Consider the following 21,637-nt stretch of genomic DNA (forward strand, 5'->3'; position numbering starts at 1 on the left):
CCCATTACACCAGTGAGATTACTCATGGGAATATTCAGAGATAGGATGAGAGGTTTATAAACCTTCCCCTAAAGGAACTTGGCTATGAACCATTAGTTCTGTTAAAATGTTTTAGAATCATTCCTGAAAAAGGTATTATGTTGCGTATGATATCATGTATTCAGTTCACTAACAAAAAAGAAAACTTGATTAATAAAAATTTTAATTTTTTTTGAAACAAGTGGATGTTTGAATTCTGCTGTCCTGGAGTTGCTGGAAGATGAGTAGCAAAAAGTAAGGGCTATTAAGTCTTCCTACAGATGCCCTAGGATTTCTGGGATGACATGAAATCTAGAATTCTTGGGCTTTATGTATCAAAAAATGCAGATAAATACGTCCCATGCAAGTGTGTGATTCTTCTGTTGCACACTGTCAGCGTTGCCAATTAACTATGGTACGTAGAGGTAAAGTGTGTGCAAACTGCTGCCAAATGAGGGTCAATAGCCTCAGCCATGTAACACTGTGTAAGGCATGCTGTGCTTGTCAAATATTTTCTCCTCTAAGACAAACTTTCTGCATTCAATAGTTTCCCTTGCAAAGCTGTTGGGCAAGGCTAGACTCACATTTTTTGCTCATACTGTATTTGATTTACATCAGCTAAAGGAAATGGTAATGTGCAATAGTGATGGTGGAATTTAAACAGAAATCCACAAGGGATCTCCATACTGCAGGCCAACTTCCAAATATGGGAGAAGAGAAGCAGCCCTAATAGCCTGGGAGGCCATCCTCCGTCTCAGTTGGACTGCATGAGCTTCTTGGAACTTGTTCAGAAAGGTGACTGCTGTAATGCTTTAGTCAGAATAAGGGAATGAAATACAAATAGTGTGGTAGCAGAAAGAAGTGTCATTGAGCTTTAACTGTATAGAGTCTGAACAACAGAAGTACAGTTCTTTTCCATTCCGGTTTTCAGTATGCAATAGTGCACTTATCCCCCAGTCAACATGTTTATGTGTAGTCTGCCAATTCCCAATCCATTGGGTTTGCAAACTCATCAGGAGGACTCATAAGGGGAATGCTTGTGAGAAGATTGGTGGGACTTACTACCAGGTCTGGGTTGAAATTCTGCCAGAACAGACTCTCAAGCTAAATCCACCAAAATTTAGGCTCCACGTTCTGCAAATCCTTATTCAAAGGCTTAACAAGAGTCATAACATACATTTAATGTAGGGAGGACCTTTTCAAAAAAAGTCTCCAGGAAAGTAGAGGATCAACAGATTCTAACTAGTAGCTGGTAGTTTCACTTGTATTTGACTGTTGCAGCTATTCTAGGCTTCTGACTTCCATAAGTAGTGGTAGCTGTGTGTCATCCAGGCACACAGAGAAGCAGCAGCTTACAGACCAAAGAAGTACAGAGCCAAACCAGCAAGGGCAAGTCTGACAGAGTAAAGGGCTGTGGAGTGGTTTGCATTTCTAGTGAGTCACTGTTTACAGAACACTTTGTAAGTGGTACCCTTATTGACTGCATCATAGACAAGGTTTAAGCCCTTTTGATAGGATGAGGGGTAAACCTGGCTTTTAGAAACAGTCCAGGAAAATGAAGCCAATGTCTTATAAATTAAAATGCCATTAAAAAGAGCCCTCTTATGGAGGTGGGGAGGCTCCTTATGGAGGAAAGGAAACTGTAGGCCACTTTCCCTTACTCATTGGGAAAGAGCTATGAATTTTCTAGAAAAATAGCTCAGGTAAGGGAAGAGACGTAGTGCTTATTCTTGTGGCAGATTGTATTAAGGCAAAGGTAGAAGTAAAAGATTTTATTTTTCTTTTCAAACTGCCTAAAGAAGTATCCAATGTTCTCTTAGCACAAGAGGTTTGATTGCACAGTGTTTACGACTTCTGAAACTCTTTGCAGTCTGAGCATTAATTGAAATTGGATTTCTTTTGGCCCTAGCTGGGAAGCGGATGTATATTATTTATATGCCATTAGGCAAAAGCATCAACATTTCTCTCTGCAAATCCTAAACAGTTTTTTTGTGTGCCTCCACACCTTCCCTCTACCATGACCACCAAAAGAAAGATACCACATGCAAGGGAAAGGCTCTTAAATTTCAAGTCATAACTTTCTCAGATTGTGGTTATAATGTTAAAGTTGAGTCATAGTGATTCAGCTAACATGCTGTCAGTGAAAGATTTAGTAGGAGTGGTACTAAATTTTATCATTAGCTTTCAGAGCTGTCCGAAATGGGAAATATTGCAACCTTGATAAAGTTGTTTCTGTCTAACTGCAGAAATTTTGTACTTTATTCTGTAAGAAAATTTTGCTTTGGCTGCTGTTTGGAGATGTATTTTATTCCTCCCAAAGGCTTAAGTCCTAATTCCCAGTTTGGTTCTGCTTTTCACTTTCCATCTCTGTACATGATCGTAGAGTCTGAAATTCATTTTGCAAAGACATAAAAGACTGCCTTGCAATACATGCTTTGACTGGTCAATCTTTATTGAAGATTAAAAAATGAATATATGCTATCTGCAGCTGTAAATAACATTAAGGATTTCAGTGTCAATAATTATTCAGTAATAACTACTTTTGAACTTTTGATGAAGTAGTAACTGCTTTTGAACTCAGGATGAATTGATTTAAATCAGCAGCAAAAAGCTGTAAGTTTCAATGTTAATCTTGTTTTGTGTTGTAGATTGGAAGATAAAAGCAAACGTTTTCATTCTCATCTGGTTTCCCAGTTCTGACCAAACTAATTGCTCAATTGAACTAAAAAGAGTAAATGAAAACAAAGAAAACAGAATTCCTGCTGCAGCAGAAGAGGGCCCAGCTCTCACTGACTATTTCCAGGTGTTCAGCCACTTTCTTCCACCAGGTCAGTAGTTTGACTTTAAAGTTTTAGCAGCAAATGCAAAGACATTTCAATAGTATTGTTTCTTTAACTCATGTGACTTTAATACAATAATTGTAATGAAATAATTTGAGTTTAAATTTCATACAGGTTGCCATAATTTTGGTTTTACATAAGTTTATTTTTTGAAGAAAAATATTCCATTTAATAGATATGAATTCTGCTCTTGTTTTTAAATAAGAATGTTGATCAGGCTCTGGCTATACAAAGTAGAAAAGTTCATTTGGCTCCCAGCTATGTGAAATGAATTCATGAGCTATATCTAGATTGTAGTTTCACCACAACTTGTCCACACTAATTGAGTAAGTGAGAAACTGGTGGACAAGGAAGTGGGTTCACAGAGGAGCACAACATATTCAGCACTACCAATGACAAGAGTGATGACACAGGACATAATACCTTTTGATAAAACACTATTGTACTTTTTCTGAATTTAAGCTGGCTTGCTGCCTCTTGCTTGTAGAAGTACCTTGCCCGCTTACATTTCCTATCGCAGCATTAGCGTGAGTGAAGCCAGTGTGTTATTTGCATCCTCCAGTGAGGATGTGTGGTTGAGTATCATTTGTCCCAGAATATTTGGTGCAGGCTAGCAGGAATACAGGGTTGGGGGAAACAGTTTTTCCAGGATATCAGGCAGTTGAAACCTGGCACTGGTTTATTTCACACATGACCTGGTAAGGGGTTATTTGAGAACAAGACAGAACTGAAGAAATTACAAGTAGTGTTTGGATATTTATTGCTTTCCTGGCTATTAAAGCACGTTGTTCATCTAAAAAAGATCTCTTCTTTCTTATAATCTGCCAAGAGTAAATTAGTTTTTCTGTAATTGCTTGTTCATGTCAGAAAATTATTATTTTTATAATACTTTATTAATGCTATCTCATTCTGAAGCAGTTACAAGCAGTCAGGCTTGTGTTTTGTGATGGGCACTATTCTAGCAGGATGGTCTTTCATGTCTGCGGTCTGGTAGGTGTCATTTTAGGACTCAGTGTTTGTTTCAGAATGAAGTTAATTTTGTGCTGCCAGAAAGCTGAGTTTCTCTTTCTTGTTTAGAGAAACTCATATGTGTTTCTAGAGCTCTTTGCTGACCTACCATCCAGTTAAAGGGACTGAGGAATAACTCCCACATCAACTTGAGAGACATCATCAAAAAGACCCCTCAAACCTGAAACTGAAATAACAAGAGCAGCATAATTTTAAGATGCTCTGGAAGAACTTTTTAATATTTGGCATGTATCCCTCCATAGGATGTCTCCACGGATTGTTTATATAGATATGCTACAATCATGCTTTCACTTCATGTCTCCTTACTGTTTTAGACAGTAAACTTTTTCTTGGATGATCTCTCATCCTCCTGTTAGGGATACAATATAGTAAAAATAATAGACACATGCTGAATTGAGAGAGAAGGGCAGTTCATTTTGCTGTGGAAATTCACTGTAGAGGCAGTCTCCATACAGGATTTGATTTTGTATAATGTCCACATTTAGAATGTAAGCTTTAGCTAGTGTGGTTTAACTGGTGATAGGTATAATGAACTGGTGTGTTACAATCAGCATAATTTTGCTAGCCAAACACTCTCGTACAAACTATTTTACCAGAACTACTTTCACAGTAGTAGCTGATCTTTTTTGAAGGTAGGGATTTGGAATAATTTATGACAGCACAACTAGAAAGTGTCCATAATAAACGTCTAAGCAGAAATCTGGCCAGAGACTACATATGTGTTGTACTTCACAATTTTCTCAGTTTCTTTCAGTCAGCTAAGAAGTAAAGTTTATTTGCCTAATGATTTTTACAACTTTTAACAAAGCTCAAACTTCAGTTAACTTATTTCCTCCCATATGTTGTCTTCCCAGATGTTGTTTGTCGCCGTGCTAATCTCTGATAGAAAAATGTATCTTTAAAATTGCATTTGGACAGACCCAAAGAAAATATCCATCTGGTCAACAGGCAAACTTATTCATATAATGGAAATGCTGGCCATTCTTAACAAATTGGTTGGTGCCATTTAATCATTTCTGAGCTGTTACAGAAGCTTTTGGAGGGCCAGGTAATTTTGGCATTATCAGGTTGTGAAGCCTTACAACAAATGTAATTTGCAAGGCAATATTTCATGTTCAGCAAATTTGTTTTGAGATCATCTCTTGCAAAGAGTCTGGAACACTGCAGTAGTTTCTCATTGTTTGTGGAGGGTAATAGGAAAGGCTGGAAGGACTAGGGGATGTCAAACGTACAACTGCAAGGCTTCCAGAGCTTTAGTGGCTGGCAGCTTTGGCCCACTGAGCACATAGATACCTGCATCCAGGCTTAGCTACAAAAGACAATCTAAATTTTACAGTTTCAAATGATTATTTGGTTCTTGAAAGACCAGCCACAATTAAAATCTTCCTTTACGAGGTTGTATTTCGTAAATGCATTTTAGTATTATCTTGCAAAACTCTTGATGAATTTTAGAGATAATAAGAAATGTAACTTATTATTAACACTTGATTAAAAAAATAGGCAGGAAAAATAACAAGGTGAAATTGGGAATGGTGGTTTGTTTGGATAAGACAGTACCCTGATCTCACATTGCAAGATTTGGAGGATCCCACTGTTTTGAGTAGATTATGGTCAGTACCTTTCTCCTAAAGTTCTTTTCAAATGTAAACACAAGTTACATACGAAGCTTAACAGTGCCTCTCAGTTAGTGATTTCCTCTTTGCCCTATAAGTCACTGGGAGAAATATTTAATCGATACTGCCCTTGTTTCATCTGACGTAGATTTAAAGCTGCTGGCAAAAGTAATTCAACTTGCTAGAAATTGCATTTTTAAAATGGATATACAGAATATGGCATTTTTAAATCAGCTTAAGCATCTTACTCCGGGTCTTTGAAGTGTGTGCAAAACTCTTCCTGTTTTGAGGAGTGGAAACGCATGGCAAGCCATCTTGCCTCTCCCCTCCAGAATGGAAAGCCCTGCATATGTTGGTAAACAATCAGTGCAGAGCATAAAGCATTTTATGCTGAGTATATTCATGCAGGTTACAGCTTTTAAATGCCTCTCTGCAGCTGTTTGTGCTGTGCTTCCTTCTTAAATCTACTACTTATAAAAGCCACAAATGGATTTCTCTGTTGGCTGAAAATACCAAGGCTTTACACGCAGAAGTGTTGCTTTAATCAAAATGCATGTGGAGTTTCTAACACTGGTTAACAGTTGCATCATTCCTCCAGGTCTCCTAGAGGTGCTGAGTCTGGCACTGGAAAGCTGTGAGATTAAATACTTCTCTAATTCATATCTAGTTTTATGCTACAGAGCAGCAGCTGGCTGAGGGATTAAGTACCTTTAAAGTACTTAAAATAATGTAACCTATAGCAACCTTTCACTTCTGAATCCTGAAATGCTTTAGAGAGGTAATTAAAGCGGTACTTATACTGGGGAAATTGAGTCCAAAGAAGCTTGATTTACTGAAATAGCCAGGGGAGAATTTGGTCTTTTGATGCCAGTCTGGTATTTTTTTCTTGTGTCTACCGTAAAGATCCTTCATAGAAAGAGAATTGCATTGGTTCTTTGTTCCAGCTGGCTGTCCAGCACAGAATGACTTAGGTGTGTGTTGTAAACATCAGGAAGGAGAGGTAGGCCCTGTGTATCACATCACATAACAGGAAAATGCTCTCTTTATTAGCTTGTGTTTCAAGGGGTAGGATCCCCTGTACCCACTTAAAAGCCTGGCGGAAGCCAGATGCTCTTGTCTCTTCGTTCCTGGTATCTTCCTGTGGTATGGGGAAGGCACAAGTTCCCAGGCCTGAGATTTGAGAAGGGAAGCAAGGGAAAATCATTTATCTCAAGTCAATGTCTGAAACAAAATATAGTTGGGTGGAATTTCCTCAGGATGAGAAAGTTATCCAGGCTAAACTGGAAGAGCTGGTAAATTTACTTGACTGCAAGAAAGTGCCAGCATACAACGTACAGCGTTACCCTTTCCCAAATCCTGTCCCTTTGTTCTGCATATCTGAAGTGTTTATGGAATGGTCAGGCTTTACTATCAGTAACAGGGTAAGGGGTTCTGAATGTTAAGTGCTTATAATTTCAATAGAGAGATATTTTCACTGTATCTTCACCCAAAGATGTTATCGATTCCAAAAGTTTATATGGAACAAAGTTAAAAAGTCTCAAATGTTCAAAAACTGTTTGGACAAATTCACAGTAGAAAATCTCATCAAGGTCTATTAAATGCGGAAGCATTATTTCTGGCTCAGAAGGATCCTGAGCTGTAGATGGCTCAGAGCTGGGCAAACGTATTTGGGGAATTGTTATTTTATTCTTGCCCTGCTTTTGTATTCTTTCTTGGACATCTACTGTTGGTCACTGTGAGAGTTGGGATAGTGTGCTAGAAGATACACGTGATCTGAATCTGGGTGTCTTCATGCTGTTCCTGTAAAATGATTCTGCTCGAATACCTCAAACCAAGAAAGAAGCACCAAAATTGGTGGCAGGGTAACAAGAAGCCTCAGTGTGATAGTGTGTGATATGAAAATAACTTGTTATCTGCTGTTGCTACTATTTCCTCTTTTCTGCGTGACTGAACTTTTCTTCTGCTCACTCTTTAAAGAGAGGCTAGAATTCATTTGCCTCTGTTACAACAAAGATACATTTTCTATAAACACAGCAGTGTTTCTATTTAAAAATTAGTGATAACATGATGGAAAAAAAGGACACATGATGCGTCATCATGTTCTGACCCTATGGACAACTGTGGACACGATGACCCGAGAGGCACAGCTGTGGGTCTGGTCATGTGGTGGGCTTGCATCTGGTCACATGGCAGAGACTGCCTGCTGAGCAAAGCTCTAGCTGCCATGTGTGCTTTTAGCACTCAAAACATGAGCCATAAAAGATCCGCATCCCCTAGTGACTTATTTCTTTTATTATATTGCCTGTATACTAAAGATACCCATTTGTGTACTCCTGTGCACCTTATTTATGTGCTGACAACACTCTCTGTGAGATATAATCTCATGCATCTTTCTTCATGAAAACTGGGAATTGTCTTGTGGCATCTCTCTTCTGAAAAGATGACTGGAAACAACCTCCCATGGCTTAATGCAAGCCTGTTTTCTTTCTAATTTTTAACTGTCTCTAACATAGCCTAAAAATTCCATGTGTGTTTAATTAGGTTTGTATTTCTCTTGGAGACTGGGAGAGAGGGCAGAGAAAAATAATGCAATAGAAACCCAGGGAAGATTAGATCTGACAGTGAGGTAAAGGAAACACACTCTGAACAAAGGACTGAGACAGGGTGGAAAATTCTATTGGGAAAAGCATATAAGCATTCTACAGACAGGGCTGCTTTGAATATCTGAGAGCTTTCATGAGGGGAAGAGAGGGTTTTATTCTGTCCATGAAATGACAGTGAGCATAGGTTTCATTTTGGCAAGGGAAACATGGCATCTGTATTTTAGTTTCAAAGTGCATAGTAGTGGACAGGAAAAACTTGAGTTTAAACTTCAGCAAAACTTTTTAAGAAACCACACCACATCTGATTTGATACAGTTCATGCATCCGCAGCACAAAACCCATGGGAGGTCAGCTTCCTTTACCTCTCATAGGAAACCAGTACTCCTATTGCTTTCAGGAAGAGTTAAAAATAATATCACTAAGTATATTTCCAAATGTGATTACCAGCAGTGAGGGCTCTATGCTGTGCTTGCTGATGTTGGTAAAGCTCTGTAGAGAGCTGCTTGTAGTACCTGATGGCTACAAAGTTTATCACCTCAGCACAGTAGCTTTTTAAGTATGGCAGCTGAGAGGATGCTGGGGGTAACGTAGTAACCTTCACTACTGGAGACTTGAACCTTGTTCTTCTTAGTTGTCTATTTGCAAAATACAGTACTAATACCAGTTTAAGACTTGAAGAACAAAGGAAATTATGGTTCACAGATTTGTGTGGCTCAAACCCCAAAAGCAAATAGCTTTCAAGTGGTTATGAAATGTCCTTGGAGCCAAGGCCTCCAAGTCTCCACACTGGCTAGCCTGTAAAATACCGGCTGCGACAGTCTGGGAACACCTTTCGTTGCATGTCAAATGTCTCAAAGCTGATGTGAGATATAAATGTTAATTGTCACGTGCCATGGTAGGAGGGAAACCTGTCAGTGCAAGAGCAGATGGTATTACATGTGGGCTTTCTTACACAGAATGCAAAGAAGATATTATTACGTCCAGGACACTGATCAGCTGGGTAACACAGCAGATAACATGTTCTGTGGATTTTGTGGCTAGGCTTTACTTAAGAGAATTTATGTTCCATTCAGCACCAGCAAACAAGTGTTGTTATTTTTCTCAGGAAAAAAGGTCAATGCAAAAGGAACACAAGTATATTTTTTTAAGAAATAGTAATATCACAGATGAGTTATGACACAGTTTGGATCAGCTCTCCACATGCAAAAGCCAAAGCAATTATGTTGATGATAGTAGTGAGGCCTGTGTTTACTTTTTTTCCCACACAGCCTTCAATAGTGGGTGCAAGTAGATAAACTCAGAGATGCTGTATGAGTTGGAGGCTGTGGCCTTTGTACTGAAATCATGCAAATCTTACTGAATCATGCAATAGCTAACACTACTGTAGAGGGAAGGAGGAAGTGTAAGCAGTCCAGCCTGGCTGCTGCCGTCCTTTTTTCTCCAGTGCCAACAAAGGGAGAGGGAGCAGAGTTGCAACCCAGGCCAGATGTTGGTTTGTGTCTCCTGAAGTGCCTTGCCTCAGCAGCCTGGAGCCTGTGTTGCAGGGTTTGCTTGAGCAGTTTCTGTGAGCAGTAGGATAGGAGAACTTAGGAAAAGAGCAAATAAAACCAACAAAACAACTAGTACAATATGCTGAATTTTCATAACCTAGGTTATGCCTGCTCAGGGTCCCTCAAGTCCAGGGCTGGAACTGCAGGAGCTGCTTAAAGGCTCCAGCAAGGCCCAGGAACATGAAGACAGGGAGTGCAGAGACACAGCGAGCAGAGGTAGAACTCCCTGGTGAATCCGGGACAGAAGAACGACGGGAGGCCAAGGGTTGAGGTGCCTTGTCACAGAGGAGCTATGTAAAGAATCTTGCCCAGCACCTGTGCATGGTGTCCCAGGCTTCATTCTTCTGTAGTAACATCTAAATTTGCATGCATATGCACACATATATATACACACAAATATATACACATATATGTGTATATATACACACACACACACGCATTAATTTGGGAAAAATAATTTAGGAAGGATTCAACTCTAGAATAGCTGGAACAAGGAAAAAAAATGTAGCCATAAGAAAGAAGTAGCCATTATGATAAAATAATTGCTTTTTTACTGAGTAAAAAATAACTTAAAGTACATCCAAATATAAATTGAATTACATTTAAAATGATGATAATGGGTTGCAATCAGCTTTGAGCCAGCATGAAGCATTTTAAATGCTCTTAAGTTACTGCTCCTTCTTACTAACAGTACATTTGAATGTTTGGACACTGCAGGAGCACTCCAGGGAACTGGATGTACCACTGATAGTACTGCAGACAGGAGAACTGTGCTCCTTCCCTCCGGATTCAGTATATGGATCTCCCACCCTGCCCAGAATCAAAGGAGGTTTGTCTCTGTCTACTGCACTGTTTCCTCTTCTGCCCTCTAGGCTTAATTTCAAGTAGTACAATGCATGGGAGACAAGCTAGCACTGCCCCCCTAGCCTGCAAAATTAAAGAGAAGACAGTTGGCATCTTAGGAATGTATTTTCTTGCAGTTGCCAAGGTCAAAGCGTAGCCTTTACAGTGGGAAGAAGTGATCTGGCACTGTTTCTAATGCCACTGTATATATTTCCATGTGCATAGAATGATCCAAAGCTTCATAAAAATCTTCAGGCTGTTTCTCTTTTCTTTCTTTTTTTTTTATTCCCAGCTAGAACTCCATAGCCACACTGAGTTCAGACTTCTTCTTATTCTGGAAGTAGACAAAGATACTTTTATTTGATATATGAAATAGCAAATATTTTCTATTTACATTTTCATAGGAGCACAAATATTTACACAGACTTGTTATAGGAAGGTAGCAGTTGTCATATAAATCAGACCAGTAATCAGATTGTGGCCAGTCTGGACACCTTCAGAGGAAGGTGCAAGAAGCCCTACTTAGGAATTCCTGCCTAAGGGTGGTAGAAAACCAGGAGAAATATTTTTTTACGCCCCTATCATGTGGCAGTGAATTTCTCCTATTACTTGTCCTGTAACCTGAAAGGCTGAGCAAGCTCCTCTCTGTCATGAAAAAGTATGTACTGAGCAGGAATTTAGATGCATACATCCCACTGTGTATGAAAATCCTACTAGTGTAGTCGTCCTCACAGGCAGCATGATTCATTTACTGGCAAAATGACTGTCATTTGGTAGTAGCTGGATTTCCAAAACTGCTGAGCTTGCAAAACTCCCACTGTAGTCTATAAGAAATGCAGGTACTAAAACACAAACACATCATGATTTGACATTATCATCAGTGAAGACTCCTATCCTTTTTTTCTACCAAAGGCTACTATTGTTAAGTAACTGAAAGTATTGTATAGCAGTAATAGTAACATTGGTCTTTCTGATGGTAGATTAACCTCCCTATTTATGGATGTCCTGTTTTCTCTGTAAGTGTAAATAATACCTCTGTGGTATTACTTGTATCTAACTGTGCTCTTTACAAGTTCATCTAGCACTATATATTTTTCAAAGTAGGGTTGGATATCTAATGTCTGGCATTCTCTTCTGAGGTCGTCATAGAATAAGTCCTTATCTTGCAAAAAGAGAAATTGAGACTATTAAAAAAAAAAAGATCATTTTTTTCATTCTTTATTAGTGCCTGGAAATTGCTAAGTCACTTTTTAGCCTTATTCTGTAGACAGATCTTCCTGAGCCATTTGAGAGCACTATTTTTGTTTTCTTTTATTTTATGTGATTTGTCATAAACACGGTAATTATACAATCGGATGTTGATTGTCTTACTGTTCATGCAGTCAGATGTGTTATGTGGTGGTCACAGAGTTAGTTTCGCAGTTTAAAGCTATCATGGTGTTTTATATTAAAACTATAGTAGCTGAGCAAGTCAGTAGTGGTCTTGGATACAGCACTGAATTAGAATGTGAGAACACTTAGTTCTCTTCTACTGCTTCTGGATGACTTAAGGTAAGTCTTTTAACTTCTCTAACTCCAATAACATACATCACTTGAGATCCATTCTCTTGAATTCTTAGCTTTAGATGTTAGCTTTTAGATAGAGATGATGTGATACTACTTAAATTTTCAGTCTCTTTTCCTCCACGATCCCACTCTAGGGATACAGACATAACTTGCACTGGATTGATTTATTTACTCTCCATAAATTATACCATCGTAAGACATCTGCATGTATCTCAAAGGCTTATAGGAATGTGTGAACGTCTGGGAGAATCCTTAATATTAGCCATTTGTTCTATATTGTCCAAAGGAGGGGGGAAAAAAAAAGAAGAAGAAGCAGAGCTTATACCTCAGTCTTCTATTGTTTCTTTCTAAGTTATGATTTGGCCCAGATTTCTTATGAATTTAGACCAAGTTTGCAAAATCTTTCTCAAGTCCTGAGCATGCAAGGAAATATCTTTGCTGGTCTCACTGAATTAAGTAGCAAAACTCTCACAAATTTTAATAGAGCAAGGAGTTTACCCCTGAACTTCAAAGAACATAGGTGACCTGGAAAAAATTCCCAAAGTTTTCACCTACCTGAGCATCAACACTCATTCTCATTTTGAACAAAATTCCCAGCATTAATGCAAAATAATTGTACGTGTTTATGTTTGTATATGTTATTCCCAAACACATTCAGTCTAGACTTAAACTCTTGACAGTCTAGAGGTGTTCCCAGATATTGCAAAGGAAGCTGTGAAGCAGAGCAGGAGTTGGCCTCAGACTGTGTGCATAAACACACTCTGAACATTACTTAATATGTTTAAATGCAACTTCTTGCAGTGAATAAATTGCCCACATTAATTAGTGATACCATAAAACATAGTGCATAGTCTCTGCTGGCTTACCCTTTTTGCAGTGATGTGATTAGCAAACTGTGCAGAGGTAGAATGCATAAGATACCTTTGCAAAGAGCCACAAAGGTATGTCGTCTATGGGACGCTTTATAACTATTATAGAAGCTGGAGAATATCCATTCAGGCATGAACCTCTATATAGTTAATGAGTTCTAACAGCTTACAGAACATCTTCCTGAGTATCCAGAGCTCTTCGGCCGCACTGAGAGATGATGAGGAACTCATATGGGCTTCTAAGACAAAATTAATATAGTCTGTGACATTCCAGCATGCATTTGGGTAACAATAGTCTGAAGTGCTGTTAACATTCGCCTGAGAGGTGAACATATCCCCCTGATCATTCTTAAACCACTGATAGGAAGCGCCTTGGCCGCTAACGGCTGGCAATGCAGCCCATCTGCTAACAATTTACTGAGTTGTCACAATGTACAAAGTACAGCTGTAAACTTTTCCGTAGCAGATCATCTATCCCTCCCTCTCCTAGTAATTCTAGGAATAGTCTACCCACTTCATGTTTGGAAGGGCACTGTCATACACTACATTTCAATTAACGCTCTGCTTGCAAAGTGCTGTTGAAGTTTGAAAACAACAGGGGCCAACGTTCCTTTCTCATGGAAGGGCTTAGTAGGTGGGACAGTATTATTTTTTTCTTTGCTGAAGACCAGGCATACTAAGCACTTGGAAGGCTAGCAGAAAGGCAAGTATTCCTGCTTTCTGTGCAGGTTGTACCTAGTTACCAAAGAAAAGTCAGTAAGCAGTGTGTATTGTATTAGTTACATGTCATTTGCTAAGACACCAAGGCCTTGTCTTTATTTGGAATAAGTCTTGCAGACAGTGATGTAGAGGAAATAATACAGCCCCCTTTCTGGATAAAAGAGACAGCAAATTTGTGCTTTTCTCAGTCCTGGGATAATCTCTGCTCAATTTTCTTTATTGCTTTTTCTTGTGGGTTTGCCTTGTGCAGGCATACCAGAAGCTGCAACTGCAATTAATTCCTTCCATATAACCAGAACAGACCAGATAATGTTACTCATTTCAAATGAACTGCAATGTTGCAACACAGCAGATTATTACTTAAAGTGAAGTGTTTGAAGAGCAAGACCCCGAAGTGTGTTACTTGGTGTGAATGAGACAAGAGTTCTGAGTTCAATGTAATAAATAGGAACTAAACACTTCAAAAAGAAGTAGAAATGAATCATGTGCATGAAAGCTATTATAAAATCTCTTTTCAAAACAAGTCACTCGTAACCTGTTCAAAAATACTAAAACATAACTATCACTGCAAATTCAGTGACAGGTCATGAGATAGGCTCCTTTCATACCGTGTGTGTCATCTATCCAATTAAATCCATTGGCTAATCTATTTGTCATTAGCTCATGGTCTGAAACACAGATTCTTCACCCGCATCTGTAATCCTCTAGCCTTCTTAGGCTATAGCCTATAGCCTTCTCATGAACCTGACACAGTGGAGTAGAAGACGTTTTAAGACAAAGTACAACTGCGGACTACCTGTCTCACCGTGCCCACAAGCCTGAGTGTCAGCCAGCTAAGCCTTAAAAGAGTTCCCCTGTGACAATAGTGTTCTCAAAGACTCATCATAGCTTCTTGTTTCTAGGCTGGAGTGTTGTTATTAGTCTTTTCTTTTGAGAGGCATAATTTTGTCTGTTATCAGATGAAAAAGACTGCTTTTGTTACTTAAGTTTAGGTAATTTTCTAATCTCCACTAGCTCAGCATTCAAAGTTGTTTACTCTAAAACTTTATCAATTTTATTCTTAGTCTTACTATTACAACTAGAACTCTTGAGTTCTCTGATTATTTAACACCATAAAGATTCTTAAATAAAAACGTCTAGTTCCTATATCTAGCCTGTGGAGAAAACTCAGAAATGGGGATCTCTAATTCTGAAAGCCCAGAACGTAGATTGAGTCACAACACTTAATTCTTTAGTTACGTGATTTTCCGGGGCCTGACTTGTTTTCTATTCTCCCCATTAAATGCCCAAATGTACTAATGGATTTTGTTTTCATTGAGCTGATCTTTATTTGTGGCCAATGTACAGGACTAGGAGGAAATTCAGAATTTTCCTTTGTTTAATATCATATACCACTGCCCTGTGGATAATGCCTATAAATTTGTTGCAAAGGAAGTCATGGATACTCTGATTGCTTCCAAGACTTAATATTCCCAGAGACAGTGGCTCTTAGAGATTGTCCTGCATAACTTGAGAAATGAGCTTTTCAAAACAGGATACAGTAGTTCATATATATGAAGTATACTGCAAGAGTTCTTGGTTTTGGTTGGGGCCTTGAAGGTCCTAAAGTACTGCTGTTACTGAGTACTACCAGAGGAGATGTGTCTTTTTTTATATGTCTTTAATGTAAAGCTGTGTGATGGTGGAAAGCCAATGGCCAAACTTCTATAGAAACAATCAATCAGCTTTGTGATGGTTTGGGGAAATGTTGCTTTGAACTGTCAGATCATTTGCTCAATTAAGATAACTCATACTTTTTAAAGTAATATTTTAAAGTGCAGTTTGACTCTTGGAAGGGACTGTGAAGTGGCTTTGGAATGCTCTGTGTTTGCCTCTTGTTAGCGATCTCAAATCTTATCTGTTTATAAGTAAAAAGCTATTTTTGACTGCTACTGCTGCAAGATCTAATTAGAAAATGAAACCAAAGGAGAGTTTTCTTCCTGTTCATTAATTACTTAAAGAGCTCAGGTGCGTTAGGAAAGATACAACGTGAGAATCTTTGTTAAAAGTGTCTATTTGAAGCCAAAATGAAGCCCAGCTTCCTCTCCCAGAATGGCATATAATACACAGGCACAATAGGAATAAAAAGCAGAAGGTGCCAGCTTTTCTCAACAGTGTTAATAAATATGGTTTCGAATATGACTAAAAGGGGGAGGAAAAAAACAACAGGTGGGCTTGGGTTTTAAGTGGCGCTTTCAGAGGTAATGAAACTGCTAGTATAGAAAGAACCAGCTGTCTTTCACTTGGGAAATTGGCTGTAGTGTATTGAAACAGGAACTTAGACCAGTACAGTTTTCACTTGAAGCTGTTGAAAACGGAGCATCAGCAATGAGGAGGCTGTTGTAACTTAAATTTCATAGGACAACTGGCAACCAGTTCTAATGAGAGCATTGATTCTAGCAATGTGTGCAGACAACTCACCAAATGATTTGTTCCAGATTTCTTGCAAAATGTAGTGGATGCTAAAATGTTATTGCAAGTTTTTTCTTCTTCAAGACTACCAACTGTTGTAACAACCTGATGTGCTCTAGTTGCCAGTGCTGTTCTGTATTGCTGAACTCTGCAGGTCTACACTTACTAGCAACCATGAAATAGAAGGACTCAAAGTTAGTAAGGCTATTGCTAGAAAACAAAATCTAAACCGGTTTAACAGCAATAAAAGTATGAGGTTTTCACCGTTGAAGTGTTTGGCTTTAGTGGAACAAGAGATTCAGGATCTTGCAGGGCCCAGTCCTAAATTCTCACCCCACAAAGTGATCTGTGAAAGCATTTTCCTTAATCTAAAATAAGACATACAGACCGGAAGTATAAGGCTGCTGTTTTTCTGTGGGAAACTAAAACTAGATTTAGAGTTCCCTTGAGTCAGGCTGTTCGCAGTGTTTATTTGGAAAGACCTGGATTTCTGTTGTTTTGTCAATGTAGGCCACACAAGAAGAAAATTCATCAAAGTCTGATAGCTACATGGAGAACAATCCTTTCCCCTGCTCCTTTTTACTTGGCCATCACTGGCTGTATAATTGGCACATACACAGGTGAACTCCCCTGCCCCTGAGAAAAGCGTTGAGGAAATGCAAGAGATACTGCAATTTCATTTTGTTCCTGTCTTTCTTTATCTGTTGACAGAAATATGATGCTTGCATCTGTCTCAGGCTAATCTATTAAAGAAGCTTCCCCGGGGTTTGTTGTTATGCTGACATGCTCTGCCACAGCATTTTCCTGTGAAAGAGTATATATTCATACTGAATTATTTCTGAAGTGTTACTTGCTAATTTTTTTTTTCCTACCATGTTAAAGACCACTTCAGGGTCAGGAATGATCATCAAATAGCAGACAAAATAGCCTGCAGTCCCTTTTGGAGAGCTATGCTGTCTTGATACCAGTATCTTCTGCCAGAATGTTATAGGCTAGACCTGTAACGTCTCTTGTATGGGAAAGCGAGTTGTTCATCTGTCATAGCTGCTGTGTATCATAATGGTTGCAGGTTATTTCTTTGTATTTTGGGGGAGCAAATGGGAGGTGGGGAAATGAGAAATCTGTTAACAGTTGCTTAGTAAGTATACCCTGGTTGGTACAGTGATTAGAGTCCTTGAAGATAACTCAGAAGCTGACTCTAATTCACATGACTTGGCACCACTCAACCTATCAGTAAGTCTTATATGGCACTAAGGCCTTGTACTGGCTCTGTACAAGTGATGGATATCACCCATGCTGCGTATCAAGCTGAGCAAGTGGCGATGAGGTTGTAACTGTAGAAAACAGTATGTGTGTGAGGGTTAAGACCATGTATTGGTGCAGTCTCCACTTTGTCATGCTGTAGCTTCTGAATTTTTAACAGTCAAAGCTGTTCTCCATCTAGTTTTCCCGTCTTCTTCACGGAATTATATACAGCTAAATTACGCTGTTTAGTGATTTTCCTGATTCCTGCTGTTTTACACTGCTAGGAAATTTTCTTGAGCTACCACACTCCTGAAATGCATAAATCCTTCTTCCCACTCTCCAGTCCTACCATATCCTCTTTGATATGGAATCTGTTCTGTCAAAACTAAAACATTTTCAATTACTTTGCATGAGAAGGTTTCACTAAATGAATGGTTATATATTACTATGTCTGTTCTTCTGTATGCATACATTTAATATCTGCAATATCCTCAGGGCAGGAGCAAGACCATGTCATGTGATGTTTATCTATACTGCACATTTTTTCTGATTCTTGCAAAATTATACTAATGATCAATTAGTGCACAGAGTTACCCAGAATACTGCAGTTACTTTCTTGTCTGTCTTATCTCTTAACGATAATGGCAGTCCTTGCATTAACCAGAGTCACTGCCCTTAATATGTTCCCTAGTATATAACTGTTTTGGTGTTATGATCCCAATAGCCAAGTAATATTTAAATTCAGAGACAGGCGTGACTCAAGGAATTCCAGAAAGTCATGATATAATGCTGAAAAAAGCAGAGAACATTACATTAATCCTATGTAATCTAGTAAAAAAAATTTTATTTCATTTTGATTTAAGAATTATAACTTGATAAAAGTTTGAAAAGACAGGCCAGAACTGGAGGCACAGTACATGAAATAGTTGTTTTTGACACTGAAACAGTAATAATCTTCCTGTTTCATTTGGTTTGATGATTCAGTATCATGATGGTTAGGGCAATAGGAACATCCTTTAATAAATAACTTGCTACTACATTTCCATTCCTCCTCACCCCCAAATCTTCCTCAAAACTATTACAGGTAAATTGAGAGTAGCTTGGGAGCAGAACTTGTAATGCAGGGACATGTGAGTAAATCCCACAGTGATCAGTTATTATGGCCTTGTGACTGGCAGGAGAGAGAAGAGTGGCTTAAGGATTGCTAAGATTCCCTAATTACTGGTGCAAATATTTTCCCATCTTCTAGAAAGCAGAGACTGCTGCTCCTATTCAGTGACGTCTTCCTGATTATGTCTTATTTCTTCAGATTACTATCAGAGTGCCTACATTTCTTTCAGGTAGAATAAAAATCTTGAAGTCCAGATTTTTGTCATCTCTTTTCAGTTCTGCCACCGATGCCTGTCTGTATCGGACAAGTCTAAGCCTCCATGGCTGAAACAGGTTTAATATTTACACATCTCAGAGCAATGAGTCACATCTTGGTTCTGTCCAGTAAAGCACATAGAGTTCATCATGAAAGCACAGTGTCATTTCCAGACAGTGCCTCTCTGAAAAACGTTAACAGGTGGAAAACCAAGTAGATAAATGGATGTCTGCGCTCTTCAAGAGAGGGTTATATTTACCGCCTGCCTGAGCTGGGTGAGTGTAAATGTACCATGCAATGGGCCTGTCCCTCCCCCATTTTTAAGGCAGAAGAAGCAGTTTGGTTATGTGTGTGTGTTTGCGTATTCATAAACAGTACATAAGGAGGTCATTTGATTTTTAGGCACCGTATTAATCTGACCAAGCAGCATGAGAACTGGATCGTGCATAAAGGGTACTCAACAACAAGTCCGTGGGTGTCTTGCAGAGAAGTGTACACAATGATTTTTCATGAAGAAGGTTTTCTCTTTGTGAAGTCACTGATCACACTAAACTTGTGGCTCATAGGGTTTTTTTAATAGGCTCATACAACAGATGTCTGATGAAGAGGGCATCCCTCCCCCTCACAATCCCTTTTTTTCTTGGGGAAATACTATTTGTTTGTAGCCTCTCAGAAAATCTGTGCCCTTTTCCCAGTGTCCAACTTTGTTGTGTACACTTGGAGCAACATACTCGTGAAACTGAAAAATTTTGTGTGGCTAGTTGTCCAAGTAACTGGATGAAATATTCCTGTCTGCAGGCTGGTCCTTAGAGGAAGAATGAGACCCGATAATTCATGAAATTCCAGATGGCTCAGTCTGGGTGGATGAGCAGTGGCCCCCACATTCCTGCAGGCCTGGTGATGCTGTGGTGTCATCTTAGAGGCTTCAACGCCTCTGACTCCATCGTCTGCAAAAGCACTTGAGGCTTGCCAGCCTCCTTGGAGCCTGTGTAGAATAGCTCTGTCTTATAAAAGCGTGATACATTCACATAGTGTTCCTGTTAGAAAGGAGTCTTGCCTTATCCCAGGTATAGTTTTATGGGGAAGGACTGTATAAAAGAAATCCCATGACAACAATGTAATGATAAGTTGCAATATGCTATAACCAGAGTTTCACTTGAAGAATGAGAAGTTCAATGGTGAATCATCTGAACCCTCCCTTCCACCTACTGAATATGTTAAATGTTTTGGGAAAAATCAACATTAATAATACTATAAAAACCTGCTCTTATTCATGGATTGTATTGCATATCCCCAACTGAATAAAAGGGGGTTGTGTTCCTGACATGGTATTATAGCTAGTACATTTCAGTCAGGTTCCAGAAAGGCCACTAATATAATACAGTTTAAAAGAACTGCTCTGCGTATTTTCACTCCTTGGACTTTTCTGAAACCCCTAGTATGAATGCCAAATAGAGGCATGTTTTTGATGAGTAACTTTTCTCTAGAAACTGGCTGAGAGCCACAGACTTGCTTCCAGTGAAACACCAAAACTTCTTTTAATTTGATGACCTAAGTTGCTGTTGAATTTGGATGAACTCAGACACGTTTATCTGTGAAAGTGTCTGTCTTTCTCTGCTAATCCTGTTAAATTCTCTTTGTGTTAGGCTTTAAAAGGCTATATCTCTATCTAGACACTTTCGTTGTTCTCCTTTCAGGACTTAAAAACGCACTTCAAGGCTCTTCCTGCATTTTAAGATCTTACTGATAACTGCTAAGAAATGCTTTTAGCAAAGATATTTGCAACATCAGCCAGCATATAATATTCTTGGGTTTTATGGTGCTCAATTAAAGTACTTTGCTTGCATATTTTAAAGTAGTCTGTTCTAGGTAAAGATATGTGAATCTTGTAGTCAAGTTATCTGAGGTCTTGCTTAAAAAAAAATACCACCATAAAACATGAAAAAATATCCTTTAAACAAATCATATTATGATTTTCAAGGTAATGTAACTACAAATTGGAATATAGGAGAACAGCATGTAAAATGAGATAACCTGACTGAATTCAGAGTACTCAACAGGCTTTGAGGCAGGGGTGGAAGAAAGTTTCATGTCATGGGCTCTCCCATGTTGAGAACACTTTGTCACTGCAGCCTTCTTTCCAAATGTGGACCCTTAGAAGGGTCACAATTGCTGTGACATTTCTGGAGAGATGTGCCGTTCCTCCAGCTGAACCACAGAGAGCTTTCTGAAAGCTGATTGTAAGCCATCTTCTCCCAGAATAGCCAATAACATGGTGATGAGGCATTAGTCAGTCTCCTGTTAAGTATGGGTAAATCAGTTTCTTGACTCGTCTCCAAAATCCTAGATGAATGTAACCACTAGGTTACTGATTCTTACTACATCTGGTAAGTTCTGCAAAGTTTCAGTATTACTTAGTATCTTCTGACAAAACACCCCAAGCTTTTTTTATGAAAGATTTCCAGTGTTTAAGCTTATGACTTGAATCAAGATGTTGATCATTAACTCGGGTGAATTTCAAGACAGACAGATGGTGACATAAACAGGATTTTTTTTTTGCTTTTTTTGTTTTTAGTGAAGGTCAGGCAGATCACAGAACACAATAAGGTATATGTGTCCATTAAATTCTCAGCAGCAAGTTGGCATCATTTGCTGAACAAATTACAACTTCTAAATACTCAGGGAAATTGGTCTTAGAGTACTCTTCAGGTGGTAGAGAGTCAAATGTAATTAATCATCCTTGGAAATGGAGCCATGCACACTCATAAAATCTGAAATTGTCTGAACTTGTCTGTATGGGGAACTATGCTTAGTGTGAAAGAAAAATGTCTACAGCTACTGTGAGCAGTAGGAGATGGAACAAAATTATTTTTTTCTGAACTTTGAAAGACTTTTTAATAGACAATCACGAGTGCTGTATTCAT

The 21,637-nt window shown here is 38.7% G+C and overlaps 1 long non-coding RNA gene across 2 annotated transcripts in view; it reads left to right on the forward strand.

Moving 5' to 3' along the window:
- The window catches only part of LOC106498902 (uncharacterized), a 146,799-nt gene that overhangs the window by 17,899 nt on the left and 107,263 nt on the right, over window positions 1–21,637 (forward strand). For both annotated transcript variants that reach the window (XR_010884716.1, XR_001295065.2), the window contains exon 2: window positions 2,667–2,846. This is a non-coding gene — a long non-coding RNA (uncharacterized lncRNA). The remainder of the gene's footprint in view (window positions 1–2,666; window positions 2,847–21,637) is intronic.

Source organism: Apteryx mantelli, chromosome 7 (genome assembly GCF_036417845.1).
Source record: "Apteryx mantelli isolate bAptMan1 chromosome 7, bAptMan1.hap1, whole genome shotgun sequence".
Lineage (NCBI taxonomy): Eukaryota > Metazoa > Chordata > Aves > Apterygiformes > Apterygidae > Apteryx > Apteryx mantelli.